This window comes from Colobus angolensis, unplaced genomic scaffold (genome assembly GCF_000951035.1).
Source record: "Colobus angolensis palliatus isolate OR3802 unplaced genomic scaffold, Cang.pa_1.0 Scaffold543, whole genome shotgun sequence".
Taxonomy (NCBI): domain Eukaryota; kingdom Metazoa; phylum Chordata; class Mammalia; order Primates; family Cercopithecidae; genus Colobus; species Colobus angolensis.
In genome coordinates, this window is record NW_012118966.1 from 1,985,899 (window position 1) to 2,001,119 (window position 15,221).

Here is a 15,221-nt window from a genome sequence, read left to right on the forward strand (position 1 = left end):
GGTTTTCCCCAGAAAGAGGAAATTTACTTCATGTGAATTTTATTGCTACCTGAGGTTACTATAGTCAAAATGACCTTTGGGGGATTATTTTAGATTCTAATAAAGTGGTAATTTATAAACTGTGAGAGAAGATATCATTATAAACACCAATTCTGAGAAATATACATCAAGGACAAAATCAGAAGTAAAGGTCCTTGGGCCAAAAAAGCAGTATTTTTTTAAATCATATTACTTTTTTAAAAAGCATTATCATAGCTTAATTTTTTAGTGATATATATTTAGTGTTCCATTAAAATGAAAGGTACTGTTTCTTTTATTTATCTGGAATTAGAAAGCACAGGTAACATTGATTTAACATCTATTTTGTGCCTAGAAAGATTCTTCTTACGTTTTCTGTTTAATCCTTATGACCACTCACAAAGTATGTATGTGTTATCCCTAAGTTTGTAAACAAGGAAACTTACACTTGGAAATGCCAGTAACTGATCCCACACTCTATCAGATACCCTAATGTTTGGTGTTAAAATGCCTTATATGAACTTATGAAATCAGTGAATCTCTAGCTCTTATTTTGCTTATATGTAAGATAACATGACAAGTTATGCATACGGCATAGATTTATGTGAAAAAAAATCTAACCTATAATATGATATCCATACTGCTGTCATTATTAGATTTTTCTAAAGAATCCATTAGTCAAAATTATGCTTAATGTGCTTTGGAATAAAACTCTGCTTCCAGTTGGATGTATAAAACACACGGGAAATGACAAAATTAATACCTATTAGTGAGGCACACAATGAAATCTCATGTTGGAGAACCAAGGAAAATGGCTCAGATTTCCTCGCGGCAACCTCTCCCTGCAACCCCCACTCCACATTGAGAAAGAATGTCACAACATCACACAGAGTGACTGATTCCTGTGCTGAGAAGTCTTACCCTAATTTCTATTAGGTAGTGAGAAATCAGTTAAATAGTTTGAACGAGCTTCATTTATTGAGATATACAACATGAAAAGAAATCCTATCTTCCATTTAGAATATTCTAAAATGTTGATTAGAATTGGTAGATAATAATAGTTATTAATAATAATCGTTAGTTCGCTTGTACTTCATTAGAAAAAAAACCTTGTGAAACAGGTATTACATGTCTATATTTCTATTTTCCAGTTGTGGAAATTGAAGAAAAAGGCACTGAGTCTTGTGGTCACACAGCTAATAAGAGTTAACCCTAAATAATCCGATGTTACAAGCCTCATTCCAAACTTCTCTGTAATTTGTAAACCCAAGGCTCTTGTGGGGACATATATGTTATTATATGTAAAAGATCTTGCAAATCATGATGTATAATACCAGTGAAAGCTATCATCTTGCCTAAAAAGTGTGAAAGTCAATAAAGGGTTTTAGAGATATAGGCACAGATTTGCAAACTGTAAGCTTACTTGCCCATTGAACCAAAAAAAGGAGGAGGAGGAGAAGGAAGAGGCGGATGTGGGGGTAGGGGAGCACATAAACAAGGAAAAATACAAGAAAAAAAGGATGTTGACTTTAAAATTTTTTTTAGGTATAATTGTCTTTACTTCCTTTCCTTCTTTCCCCTAAGTAGTTATTAGGTATTTAGTAAAATACATTTATGAGATCAATTGTAGGACTAATTTAGATAGTGCTACTTTGAAGACCATACTTAAGCATATAGCTAGGAATGATTCCTTTTTCTCCTTTTCACTTACTAGATTAGCTTTTTTCTCTATGTGCCCTATTTTACACGCCTTACTTTTTAGAATGTTCAACAATCCCCAACTATGAAAAGACAATTTAATTCATGAGTCTGGATGAAATAGCTGTTGGAATTAAAAAATGTGTAAATAAGAAAGGAAGCAAATACTGATTGAGCCACTTCTAAAACTTCATGGTCCAATATAACCATGTCATTCTAGAGGGAAACGACATTTGAATATTTATTGTAACTCTGAGTGTACAAGATAACGTAGTGCAAAGTATTTTAATATTTGGAATAAACAGAACCGGCATCTTTGATTCCACCACCAACTACCTATCTGATCTCAGGTGAATTATTAAACAGTCAACCTCATCATCTTCATGAGAAATATAGAGTTAATAAAAACATGCCTTTCAGAATCTTTGGGATACCTTTAAAAAGATATAAAACATGTCCAACAAAATGACCTTTCACATTGCAAACACTCAATAATTTTTAGTCTTCTTTTCCTTCCCGCTGATCCCCTTTCCCATCTCTCCCCTTCTTTCATGTCTAGATCAACTATGTCAGTGAGAACAAAAAGTACTTACAGACCTCTGGGTTTAAATAATGTGAGACTTCTTCATGTGAGACTTAAGAAAAAAGGATTGACCATAAGTTTTCATTTCATTGGATACACTAAAAGAACTAAATTGGCTTTTTCTGGTGTTTCGTGGGTCTCTATTTTCTTTTTCTTTTTCTTTTTTTTTTTTTTTTTGAGACGGAGTCTCGCTCTGTCGCCCAGGCTGGAGTGCAGTGGCCGGATCTCAGCTCACTGCAATCTCCGCCTCCCGGGTTTATGCCATTCTCCTGCCTCAGCCTCCCGAGTAGCTGGGACTACAGGCGCCCGCCGCCTCGCCCGGCTAGTTTTTTGTATTTTTTTAGTAGAGACGGGGTTTCACTGTGTTAGCCAGGATGGTCTCCATCTCCTGACCTCGTGATCCGCCCGTCTTGGCCTCCCAAAGTGCTGGGATTACAGGCTTGAGCCACCGCGCCCGGCCAGGGTCTCTATTTTCATACAAATTATTAAGATTCATTTGTAAGATGCAAATGTAACATTTGTACATTTCAAAAATTACGCAATTTTAGAATTAGAAGGGATCGGGAGAAAAGAGATGAGGAATTCAAACGATCAACAACTTGTGAGTGCTTACTATGTACTAAGATAGGAGGTTTCTGTCCTTGCGAAGTTTATATTTTAGTAAGGCAGGTACACAATGTTCAGTTCTATTCAGCTCTTGTGTCCAAGAACGGACTGGTATTGACTGAGTGGTGAAGGAAAACCTATCCAAGAAAGTTTTATTTAAGCAAACACTTAACCACATGAAGAAGTCAGCTGTATGAAGGACGGAGGAATTATGGACAGGAAATCATTAGAGATTCAGAGGGAACAATCTTGGCCTGTTTGAGGAAGCACAAGCAGATTACTCAAAAATAGAAACGGAGAAAGTGACAAGACATGAAGTCAGAAAGGTAAGCAGGGACACATTGTATAGGGTCTTGAAGGCATGGAGATAGTGTTTGGATGTGTGTCTGCACTCAAATCCTATATTGAAATGTTATTCCCATTGATGGAGATGGGACCTAGTGGAAGGTGATTGGTTCATGGGGGTGAATCTCTTATGAGTAGTTTTGCACCATCCCCCTTGGTACTGTCTTCACAACAGTGAGTGAGTTCTAATGAGATCTGGTCATTTACAAGTATGTAGCACCTTTCCCCTCTCAATGGAAAGCAGATGCTTCTATGCTTTCCATACAGAACCATGAGCCAATTAAACCTCTTTTTTAAATAAATTACCTAGTCTCGGGTATTTATTTATAGCAATGCAAGAACAACCTAACACATATGGTAAGTAGTTTGAGTTTTACCTTATGTGCAATGGGAAGCTGTTGGAAGACTTTGATCATGAGAGTAACAGATATAATTTATAAATTTAAAAGATAACTCTGGATGCCTTATGGAAAATAGATGGTCAGTGGGCAAGAATGGAAGCAAGAAGGCCAGGTAGAAGGTATCAGTGTATTAAAAAAATGAACAAAATGGTTATTTGAATGAAAGTAGAAATAAGTGGTCACATTTAGGTAGAGTCAATGAAACTTGATTATGGATTGAACTGGGGAGTGAGACACCTCAAGAAACCAATTGTGAATCCTAAAATTTGGGCTTCAGCAAACGGTTGGAAGTTGCTGCCATTTAGTGTGATGGGAAAGATTTGGGGGAAAAAAAGTTTGGGGTCGCAAGAATTCAGTTTGAACTTGGTAAGTTAGAGATGATTATAAGACATTCAAGAAAACAGGTTGTCAAATAGATACACAACTCTTGAGTTTGGGAGAATAGTCAGAGATGGACATGTAATTTGGTTGGCTGGCATTACGCAGATGATTTTTAATGCCATGTGCCTGAGTGAATTCTTCTAAGGAAGGACTGTAGTTAGAGAAGGGGTCAAGGCCAGAAACTGAGAACCAAGGAACTTTAACATTCATCAGTTGGAAAAGGAGGAATTAGTCAGGGAATCTGAGAAGTATAAAACTACTGAGGTAGAAGGAGACCCAGGCAAGACTAAAAGACAATCAGTAATAATTCAGAGATAATTCATGAAAAGTACTGAGTACAATTTCAAGAGAATGCCAAGAAAATGTCAGTTCATCAGTCTTAAAGGTCTATATTGTGATAAAACCAATGCTGAATTTTTAATGATTTTGCCAAATTGAGACAGTATGTTCCTGATTAGTATTATTTTATTCCAAAAGCCTAGAAGAAAACCTGAAATTCTGAAAAGAACTGGTAGAGAGAAAGAAGGAAAAATATGAAGGGAGAGGTCAGATGGTGGTGCTTTGAAGACCTTGCCTCAAGTATTTCCCCTGTCAGGGACACTAATTTTCAAAAGGAAATTGAAGCAAGGAAAAGGTCATGTAGCTTCCTTTTCCTTGCAGTTGCATATTGAAAGCCCCCCAGGCCACTGCCAGTAGCTTCTTCTTGCCACTTCCCAAGTAATTCGTCTCCATTCTGGCTCTAGTTCCAAACCAAAATGTGAAAGCGGAAGCTCTACACAGCAATTTAGATCATAAGCTAACTGCCTAAGTTAGTTGAACTTTGAAAATATATAATTAGCCCACTAAGGGTCAACTTACTCCATTACTCAAATGACTGATCTCCTTCGAGGGTTTCCATATTGCGTAACTACTACCCATGAAAGAACAGACATGTGTGGAGCCTTGAAGGAGTGCTTCAGATCATCAAAGTTCCAAGTGGATTCCTTCAGAAAATCGCTGGTGAAATACAATTGTGTAGCACTTAGCAATTCTCTTGAAAGGTAAAGAGAATTACACTATGAACTCTGATAAGAATAATTAAGAAGATTTTAGATTGAGCGAGACAATGAAAGACAGGCTTTGCAGTTATTTAGAGGTTGGTTCAATTTCAAGCTCCATAACTTATTGGTAGTTTGACTTAGGCAAACTGCATGGCATTTGTAAACCTCAGTTTCCTTTTCTATAATAGGCTTTATTATTACACTAAAAGACTAGTGTAAGAACTAGATGACTCTGTGTGTGTGTGTGTGTGTGTGTGTGTGTGTGTGTGTACAGAAAGAGAAAGAAGGTACTGAAAGTATTATGATCTATCCCATGTGCTAAGCACAGAAAGTACCTGATGCAAAAGTACCATAAGGCATTAGGAGCTTTCACTATGCAACTGCAAGGAAAAGCACCACAGAAAGTACTGTGCCTGGCACATAGGACAGGTCATAACATGATATAAATAAGTGATAACTGTTTTCCCATAGTAGTTAGGTAGCATTAACAGGGCTCATCACAAAGAGTGCAATGTGGCCTTAGCATAGTGGATTTTCTGCCCCTCAGCCTCTTCTAGGAATTCTTCTCTGACTCTCTCTAGGACCAGATCTAAGCAGGAAGGGCTCGAAATCTATGTTCTTTTCCCAATTTCCTTAAATACCCTTGCTCCCTTGTCTGTCCTGCTCTACTTAGTTGTTTTGTTCTTGCCCTATCCAAAATCATTTTTCAAGTCTTTCTACTCCTTAATGCCTGCTACTCAGCCTGCTCCAGTCAATTCCGCCCCCTCATCACACCCCACATCTCTCTGCTCAGTCCTGCTCAATACCTTTATTTGCATTGCCCAACAGCTACCTCGTTGCTGAAGCTTTCTCTCCTCCCCTTTGCTCAGCCAATTATTATTCATCTTAAAAAACGAGTTTAACTAAATGCAATGTGGTTTCCTGAATTGGATCCTGGAGCAGGAAAAAAGGACATTGATGGGAAAACTGGAGAAACCTCAACAAAGTAATATAGCAACATTAGCTGTAATTCTGACAAATGTATCATGGTAATGTAAAATGTTAACATTAGGAGAAAACTAGGTGAGAGGTATAGTGGAACACTAAGAATTATCTTTGCAACTTTTCTGTAAAACTAAAGTTATTCCAAAATAGAAATGTTATCTTAAAAATGTACACCCCGGCTGGGCGCAGTGACTCAGGCCTGTAATCCCAGCACTTTGGGAGGCCAAAGTGGGAGGATCACCTGAGGTTGGAAGTTCAAGACCAGCCTGACCAACATGGATAAACCCCGTCTCTGCTAAAATTACAAAATTACCCGGGTGTGGTGGCACACACCTGTACTCAGGAGACTGGGGCAGGAGAATCACTTGAACCAGGGAGGCAGAGGTTGCGGTGAGCTGAGATCAGGCCATTGCACTCCAGCCTGGGCAACAAAAGTGAAACTCCATCTCAAAAAAAAAAAAGAAAGAAAAAGTGCACCCTATCCTTTCTTGAAGACTTCCTTGTCTATAACAACTTTCTTTGCCCCGACTCCTTTCCTTGCATACATTGCTTAACTACCCTGTGCTTTAGTTTCTTCATCTGTAAGACAGAAACGGGCATAAACCATCATTAAAAGAGGGTCCAGACAGAGGTATAGGTTGGTGCAAATGTAACTGTGGTTTAAGACCGTGAATTTTAAATCATTATAACTAGGCTGAAATATATCTTTCGTAGTCAAAATAGAAACCACTGCAATCAACACATTTTTGCCAACGAGAAATAAGTGTGTTTATTCCTGTAGCATAAAAATCCATGCTTCAGGATGCAACGAACCCTTGGAAAGCATTTTCTGCATCCTGCTGGTTGTGGAAGTGCTTTCCCTGCAAAAAGCTATTGAGATGCTTGAAGAAGTGGTAGTTGGTTGGCAAGAGGTCGGGTTAATGTGGTGGATGAGGCAAAATTTTGTAGTTTAATTTGTTTAACTTTTGAAACGTTGGTTGTGCAATATGCGGTCTTTGCCATGGAGAAGAAATGGACCCTTTCTGCTGACCAATGCTGGCTGCAGGGCGTTGCAGTTTTTGGTGCATCTCATCAGTTTGCTGAGCATACTTCTCAGATGTAATGGTTTCGCCGGTATTCAGAAAGCCGTAGTGGATCAGACCAGCAACAGACTGCCAACAGTGACCATGACCTTTTTTTGGTGCAAGTTTGGCTTTGGGAAGAGCTTTGGAGCTTCTTCTTGGTGCAACCACGGAGATGGTTGTCACCGGTTGTCATATAAAATCCACTTTTCATTGCATGTCACAATCTGATTGAGAAACGGTTTGTTGTTGTTGCACAGCATAAGAGAATATGACACTTCAAAAAGATGGCTTTTTTGATTTTTCACTCAGCTCCTGAGGCACCCACTTATTGAGCTTTTTTATCTTTCCAATTTGCTTCAAACACCAAATGACTGTAGAATGGTCTGCGTTGAGTTCTTTGGCAACTTCTGTAGTTGTAAAAAAGAATCAGCTTCCACGATTGCTCTCAATTGGTCGTTGTCAGCTTCCAATGGCTGACCACTATGCTCCTCATCTTCAAGGCTCTTGTCTCCTTGGCAAAACTTCTTGAACCACCAATGCACTGTACTTTCATTAGCGGTTCCTGGGTCAAACGTGCTGTTGATGTTGCGAGTTGTGTTGCTGCGTTATGGCCCATTTTGAACTCAAATAAGAACATCGCTCAAATTTACTTTTAAGTCTAACATCATTTCCATAGTCTAAAATAAACATAAAATAAACACCAAGTAATAAGTCGTTAGCAAAAAGAAATAAAGTAAGAAGTGCCCATTAATATGATGTATAACATAACCACATTTAGTTAAGAAAGTATTCCAGTATCAAACGGAAAATTCCAACAATGCAAACACCACAATTACTTTTGCCCTCACCTAATATTATACAGTAATGTGTATGTGTGTGTCTGTGTGTGTGTGTATGCGTGTGTGTGTCTGTTTATGTGGGTAGAGTAACCTAGGGAGCTACTAAATAGCAGAGTTGGAATGTGCACTTAGGCTGCCTACTTTGAGTCTTTCCTCTTAATCACTAATTTATATCACCTATGGAAACATTATGTAACTTATGTTGTAGGCATTTGTATGCCATCCATGGAAAACAGCCATAAGGGCAAACAACTGGAGTCATCTCTGAGCTGTGGTATTATCAGTAATGTTCATTGTTTTCTTTTCCTTTTCCTTGTTTTACTAATGTTCTACACCAAACATATTCCTTGTGATGAGGAGCAAATCATTATACACAGCAAACTCATTACAGTGGTTGCCTCTGAAGACAGAGTGGCAGAAATGGGACTCAAGGTAAGAGTTGAAGAGGATTCTCATTATTTCTTAAAAATAAAAGGTAAATCCCGACCATCCTGACTAATACGGTGAAACCCAGTCTCTACTAAAAATATTTTAAAAATTAGCCACACTTACTGGCGGGGGCCTGTAGTCCCAGCTACTGGGAGGCTGAGGCAGGAGAAGGGTGTGAACCAGGGAGGCGGAGCTTGTGGTGAGCCCAGATCGAGCCACTGCACTCCAGCCTGGGCGACAGAGTGAGACTCCATCTCAAAATAAATAAATAAATATATAAAATAAAATAAAAGCAAATCCCTTATAATGCCAAAAGGTGTTACCTCTAACCTATGGACTGAGCAGAATTAGAGGACATAAGTAAAAAACAGGATTTTGGGTGTCATCCATTTATATTATTTAATTTTTTTAAAAATAAAGTAAAGATAATCTAAGTGCTAACTATTAACACAGTGAATGATTTTAGTACCGGTTTGGAAACATCACATTATTAAAAAAAAAAAAAAAAATTATCTCAGTGCCTGTGTGTTGCTGATAGGCTTCACAAACATTTTTTATGCCTAATGGGTTATTTGGTTATTCCAAAATTGCTTCTTCTACACATGTTCCAGCTATAAGAGGGTAGCTTTCTATGTGAGAATATGTCTTTATCGGGTTTCCCAATTGCTAAAGCATATGGTGTGTAATAAAAAGGCAACATGAAATAATTGTATTACAATATCTCTTTAGGAGTAAAATCTTAAAGTTACCCAAAACCTTTCAAAAACTTTATGTAAGAAAGTGCTATGTATGAAAATCACCTAGATATTCTGTGATCTACTCCAGAATTAAATCTGCCTTATATTGACTCCAAGAGAAGTGTCTATAGTCACTTGCCCTTCAGCATGAAGTAATAGGTTATATCGAGGGATGTTATAGGAAGCAACTCAGCACTGCCAGTATTGTAAGGATATTTTTGAGAGTGTTTATTATTATAAGCCATATGCAGACCTAGAGGAGAAGTTCTACTCTGACTTTTTACTAGAATATTTCCTGAACAACAGTTTTATTTTTCACCTTATGAACACTATGAATTCTGTACTTGGTTGTGCATTCTTTTCTTGTCTGACTGTTAAAAAAAATTTTAGGGTCAAATGTATGGCCTAAAAAAAGAATTAGAAGAATATCTGCATGACAATAACACTGGCAAAAACATCTTAAACAGGACACAGAAAGCACTAGACTTAAAAGAAAAGATTGATAAATTGGACCTCATTAAAATTAAACTTTCTGTTCGTCAGAAGATAATATTACGATAATGGAAAGACAAGCCATAATTGGAAGAAGATATTTCTAAGATATACATCTAACAAGCAATCCAAGTTAAACTGAACCAAAGACTCAAAAAAATTTCACAAAAGAAAATATCAAAATGGCCACTAAACATGTGAAGGCATACTCATCATTAGTTATCAGAGAAATGTGAATTAAAAGCACAATAAAACACCACGACCCACCCATGAAAATGGCTAACATTAAGATTGGAAACACAAAGTCATGATGAAGATATGGGCAATGGGAACTCTTTTATATTGCTGATTGAAGTATAAATCAGTATAACAACTTCAGAAAATTACTTGGCAGGACCTACTAAACTAAAATATTATGCAACAATTCCACTCCTGGGAATATACAACAAAAACAAGTGGTTTTATTCACATGTACATGTACAAAAATATTCATAATAGCTTGATTTGTAATAGGCCAAAACTTGAAACAACCAAATGTTCAACAGTAGTAGAATGTATAAATTAATTGTCATATGTTCATATAACAAAATTCTAAACAAAAGGGAGAGAAAAGTGAATCTCAAAGACATTCTGTTGAGCAAATGTTGAGCATTATACAGACACAAACTGTATAATGCCATTTATATGAAGGTCAAAAATAAGCAAAACTAACACATGATAAAAGTCAGAATAGTGGTTACCTTTAGAGGAAAAATAAAGATGACATCAGGCTGATGAGAATGTTTTATGATTTGATCGGGGTGGTTATACACACATTTATGTGAGAAAAGTCATTGAGGTGTACATTTAAGATTTGTGCACTTATGTAACCTATGCTGCTTTATATTAAAAGAAGAAATAATGCATGGTTTGTCTCTTGGGGCATTTATGTGGCTACATAACATGTGTTTGATATAATGACCTAATATTCTAACTCCATTATGCCTTATTTTCCTTTTCATCTTCTCTCTTACTTATTTTTAATTATTTTATCTCGCTATTATTTGCATAATAGCATCCTCCTGAGCCATCTCAAGTCCTAGTTAGAACAGTTTATAAGTAAGTACAAATATATCTGAATAAAACTTCAGGTGTTTCTAAATTGGACATCAGAAGACTTTGAATGACGAGACTTAGATTTTCTTTTTCATTCTGACTACACTTACTAAGAGTACAATTTATGGATAAATTACTTAAGGTAATATCTACTTGACATGGTTGTTAAAGGATTTGAAAGAGCATAGCTAAAAGTATTTTTCAAATTGGACAGTGACATAAAAATTACATTTAAAAACATCTAATATTAATCTAGGAAGACAATCTCCAATTAAACAATCAAACTTTAAAAAATTATATTTTTCAGAGGAAAAAAAACTGTTTCAAGTCTATAATTTCTGTCTTTCCTAAGATTATTTGTAATTGTTTTAAAACATACTCGGTATCCATGTTCAACTTCTGTCCAAGTAAACACCAACATGAGTTTATATGCTTGAGAAATGTCTGTTTATATGCTTGAGAAAGGATTAACTTGTGTGAAGCTATCAAAGGAGAGGATCTGTTTGCCCATCAAAAATTATTCCAGTCATGCAAAATAGTTTGTTATTGAGACATAAATCTATAATATACTAAGAATCAAGTTAAGTCTGTAAATTAAATTCAGTAAAATAAAATTTAAGTTAGCCACTGTTTAGATTGGAAAATTAAAGACAGAGTAATCACTTGAGCTCAGAGTTTGAGGTTCCAGTGAGGTATAATCATGCCACTGTATTCCAGCCATGCAACAGAGTGAGACTCTGTATCAAACAAAAAAAGAGAAAGAGTGAGATAAATGTTAAGAGGTGTTTTCATCTCTCCTTGTGCAGATAAGAAGTTTGTGGAAACACAATAGGTGCTATCAGACCTTCCCAAAGGAGTTTCTGAATACAAATGTTCTGACTTTTACGTATAAGAATATCAGCTATACCAGGTGATTCTCTCAAGTTTCCTTCTAATTTAACACATTCCTCAACACATTCCAAGTAGCTTCTGACCTGAGATATCTCATTGAGATTATTCTTATCAAGATAACATGGGATTCTCTTGTTGCTAGATCCAACAAACATGTTGTAGTTTTAACTCATCTCGCCACTGAATATTAGACTCTCTCTTCTTTCCCCCTACTCCCCGAAACAGAGTCTTGCTCTGTTGCCCAGGCTGGAGTGCAATAGCACAATCTTGGCCTCCACCTCCCGTATTCAAGCAATTCTCCTGCCTCAGCCTCACAAGTAGCTGGGACTACAGGCATGCGCCATCATGCCTGGCTAATTTTTTGTATTTTTAGTAGAGATGTAGTTTCACCGTGTTGACCAGGCTGGTCTCGAACTCCTGACCTCATGATCTGCCCACCTTGGCCCCCAAAAGTGCTGGGATTAGAGGCGTGAGCCACTGTGCCCAGCCTACTCTCACTTCTTAAAAAGCTTCCTTTCCTTCATTTCTGTGACGTCACCCTCTCTTGGTTTTCCTCCAATCTTTAGAAGCTACTTCTAAGTGTCTTTTGTGAACTCTACTTATGCCCATCTTTTAAAATTTGGTGGTGCTTAGATTCTCCTCTGTGTCACCTTTATCTGTCTCCCTAGGCAATACCATTCAGTCATCTGAATGCAAACACCATTTGATAATGACTATCAAACCTCTAACTTCAGCCATGATCTCACTCCTGAGCTCAAAATTTATGTAACTCTCTACTGGACATCCCCATGCAGGTTTCCTGTAGAGGCTTCAAAATCAGTTTTACGTAGAGTTTATCATCTCTCTCCCTAACTTGTCCCTGTGTGACTGATTTCAGTGAGCACTTTATCACTCATAAAGTTGCTAACACTGAGAATTCTCTGTCAACAATTTCTTTGACACAACAAGTCCTGTCAAATTTATTTGTCAACTAACTCTGCAATTCATTCATTCTATCTTACTTCTTTCAGCTACATAATTCTTGTCTACAATCAATTCTACTCAAAACAAAAAAAACCGGATTATTATTCCTCGCTTAATATCCTTTATCACTGCTAAAGACTTACATTCCATAATGACCATTAACGACTGCCATCATGGTTCTTGAAGAGTTATTTTTTAGAAAACTTTTTCTTATCAGTATAGCAATTTTTTATAACACATTAAATAAATACACTATAAACAATAATATTTAGACATTAAAGTTTCAGGCAAAGACTTGACAGAGAAAGAAAAATTTGATGTGAAAGTAGTATTTGAATGACATCTTGTTTCTCACTTATAGAAATTTGTTTTCGTTGTTCAAGTGATATGTAGTCTTTCTTATGCAAAAACTGTGTACATTGATTTGAGGTGGAACACATAATAACATTTTTCATTAGAAATGATGGAACTGGGCAGACCCGGAGCAGCACGTGGACTCTCAGGCGCCACGCAGTCGCCGCCTCCTGGCGTCCCCCAGCCCGGCCCAGGCCCAGACCCTCACCCGGGCCCCGCGGCCGGCAGAGTTGGCCCCGCTCCGAGGCCGCCGGAGCCTGCGCACTGGCATCGATGCAACCTGCACACCCCACCACGCCAGTTCGAACCTCCGTGGCCTCAACCAGATACGGAATGTCAAAAAACAGAGTGTCTATTTTATGAATTTGAGGAAATCGGGAACTTTGGGCCACTTAGGCTCTCTAGATGACACCACCTGTGAAAGACTAGCAGAGGAAACGCTGGACTCTTTAGCAGAGTTTTTTGAAGACCTTGCAGACAAGCCGTACACCTTTGAGGACTGTGATGTTTCCTTTGGGGGTGGTGTCTTAACTGTTAAACTGGGTGGAGATCTAGGAACCTACGTGATCAACAAGCAGACGCCAAACAAGCAAATCTGGTTATCTTCTCCATCCAGATGTTATATGGAGTTGCTGGAGTATGAGAACAGCTTCTTCATCCCAGTAGCTTTCAAGGTGAAGCAGCAGCTCATGCCTGTAATCCCAGCACTTTGGTAGGCCGAGGCAGATGGTTCACTTGAGGTCAGGAATTTGAGACCAGCCTGGCCAACATAGTGAAACCTCGTCTCTACTAAATATACAAAAATTAGCTGGGCATGGTGGCACACATCTGTAATCCCAGCTACTCAGGAAGCTGAGGCAGGAGAATCACTTGAGCCCGTAAGGTGGAGGTTGGAGTGAGCCAAGATCGTCCCACTGCACTCCAGCAAGACTCTGCCTCAAAAAAAAAAAGGTCCCTCTGGATCCCCCAGATCTCTTCAGAGATATGTATTGTTCTCCTTTTTCCAACTACATAACTCTGTGAGCCTGGGTTTTCTTCATCTACTCCAATGAAAACAACATATTGCAACAGATGGAATGAAGAGACAAGTAGAAGAATCCAGCTGTTTTCTATTAAGCCAAACATTACAGTTGTCAACTGAAGAATTCTGAGATTAATAAATTTGCAAAGAAGAGCTTTATTTCCCCTAAAAGATTGCTGCCTGCAGGGTGGTCATTCTGACAGACTGAGAAATGTAGTCCCTGGCCAGAAGCCAAAAACAGACACTGAGGGTCAGAAGAATAAGATGGGCATTTATGTTGAATAGGATGGCCAAATATATGTATTCAGTAAACTATACGAGGAGTCATGAATAGTCATGAAAGGAGAAACATGCACATGCTCAGTTGAGCTTCATGCTTCTCCATGGGATGCATGTGCAAAAATTGGCAGCATTAGCATGATCAGAGGGTGGAGTTTTCTGTCCTCTGACATCAAAAGGTGAAACAGAGGACGCAGAAACCTTCACTGCGCATCCTCTGTAAACTGGCCAGAACCACTCCATTGTGGGCAGTCTATAATTAGGAAGGAATGCTGGTTAGTTGTGCAGAAACTGCAAAAGGAAGGGGCAGTGTCAGACCATTGGTTGATATCAGCAGTGCAGCTCATCCTTCCAAAGGGCTGATTTCTGTTTAACCTGTAGGAAGGAAATCCTAATGGTGTTTAGCAATGGAGAGGGTATAACAACACATCATGGCAGGAACTCAGTTTTCGAGGTTTCTCTGGGGTCCCCTTGGCCAAGAGGTGGTGCATCCATTTAATCAGCTGGATGACTTAGGATTTCAGTTTTATTTCTCAGAGTTTTATAAAACTCTAATATAATTCTTTGACAGCCAGATGGGAGAGGGTCCCTGGAGAAACTCCAACCAGCCTGCCCACTGGGGTGGAGCCTCAGGAGTTTGCAGCAGGGAAGAGCCTGGCGCCTCCTTTTCCTATGTGAACCTGGGATTCGCGCAGCCTGGTGGGAAGCAGTCTAGCAGGGGACTCTGGCCTTGCAGAGGATCCCTGTTCCCCCTAACCCTTTATTTCCCCTTTTCACTTAATAAAACCCTGCTTTACTCACGCTTTAAACCATCTGCAAGCCTAAATTTTTGTGGCTGTGGGATGGACAAGAGCCTTATCTTTAGCTGAACTAAGGAAAAGTCCTGCAATGATTTCATTCTTCCCACCAAATATGTTTTGTTTCAAAAATATAGTTATCATACATATGTCATTAACATTGTTAAATCAAATTTAGCCTAAAGCCGCCTCCTTACACAGTTT

At 38.3% G+C, this 15,221-nt stretch overlaps 1 pseudogene across 1 annotated transcript; it reads left to right on the forward strand.

Annotated features, from left to right (window-relative positions):
* The first annotated feature begins 4,902 nt into the window (after positions 1-4,902).
* On the forward strand, positions 4,903-13,594 carry LOC105525593 (annotated as a pseudogene). Its single transcript, XR_001003946.1, has 2 exons — positions 4,903-5,072; positions 13,025-13,594. The product of XR_001003946.1 is annotated as a frataxin, mitochondrial pseudogene (transcript).
* The last annotated feature ends 1,627 nt before the right edge of the window (positions 13,595-15,221 follow it).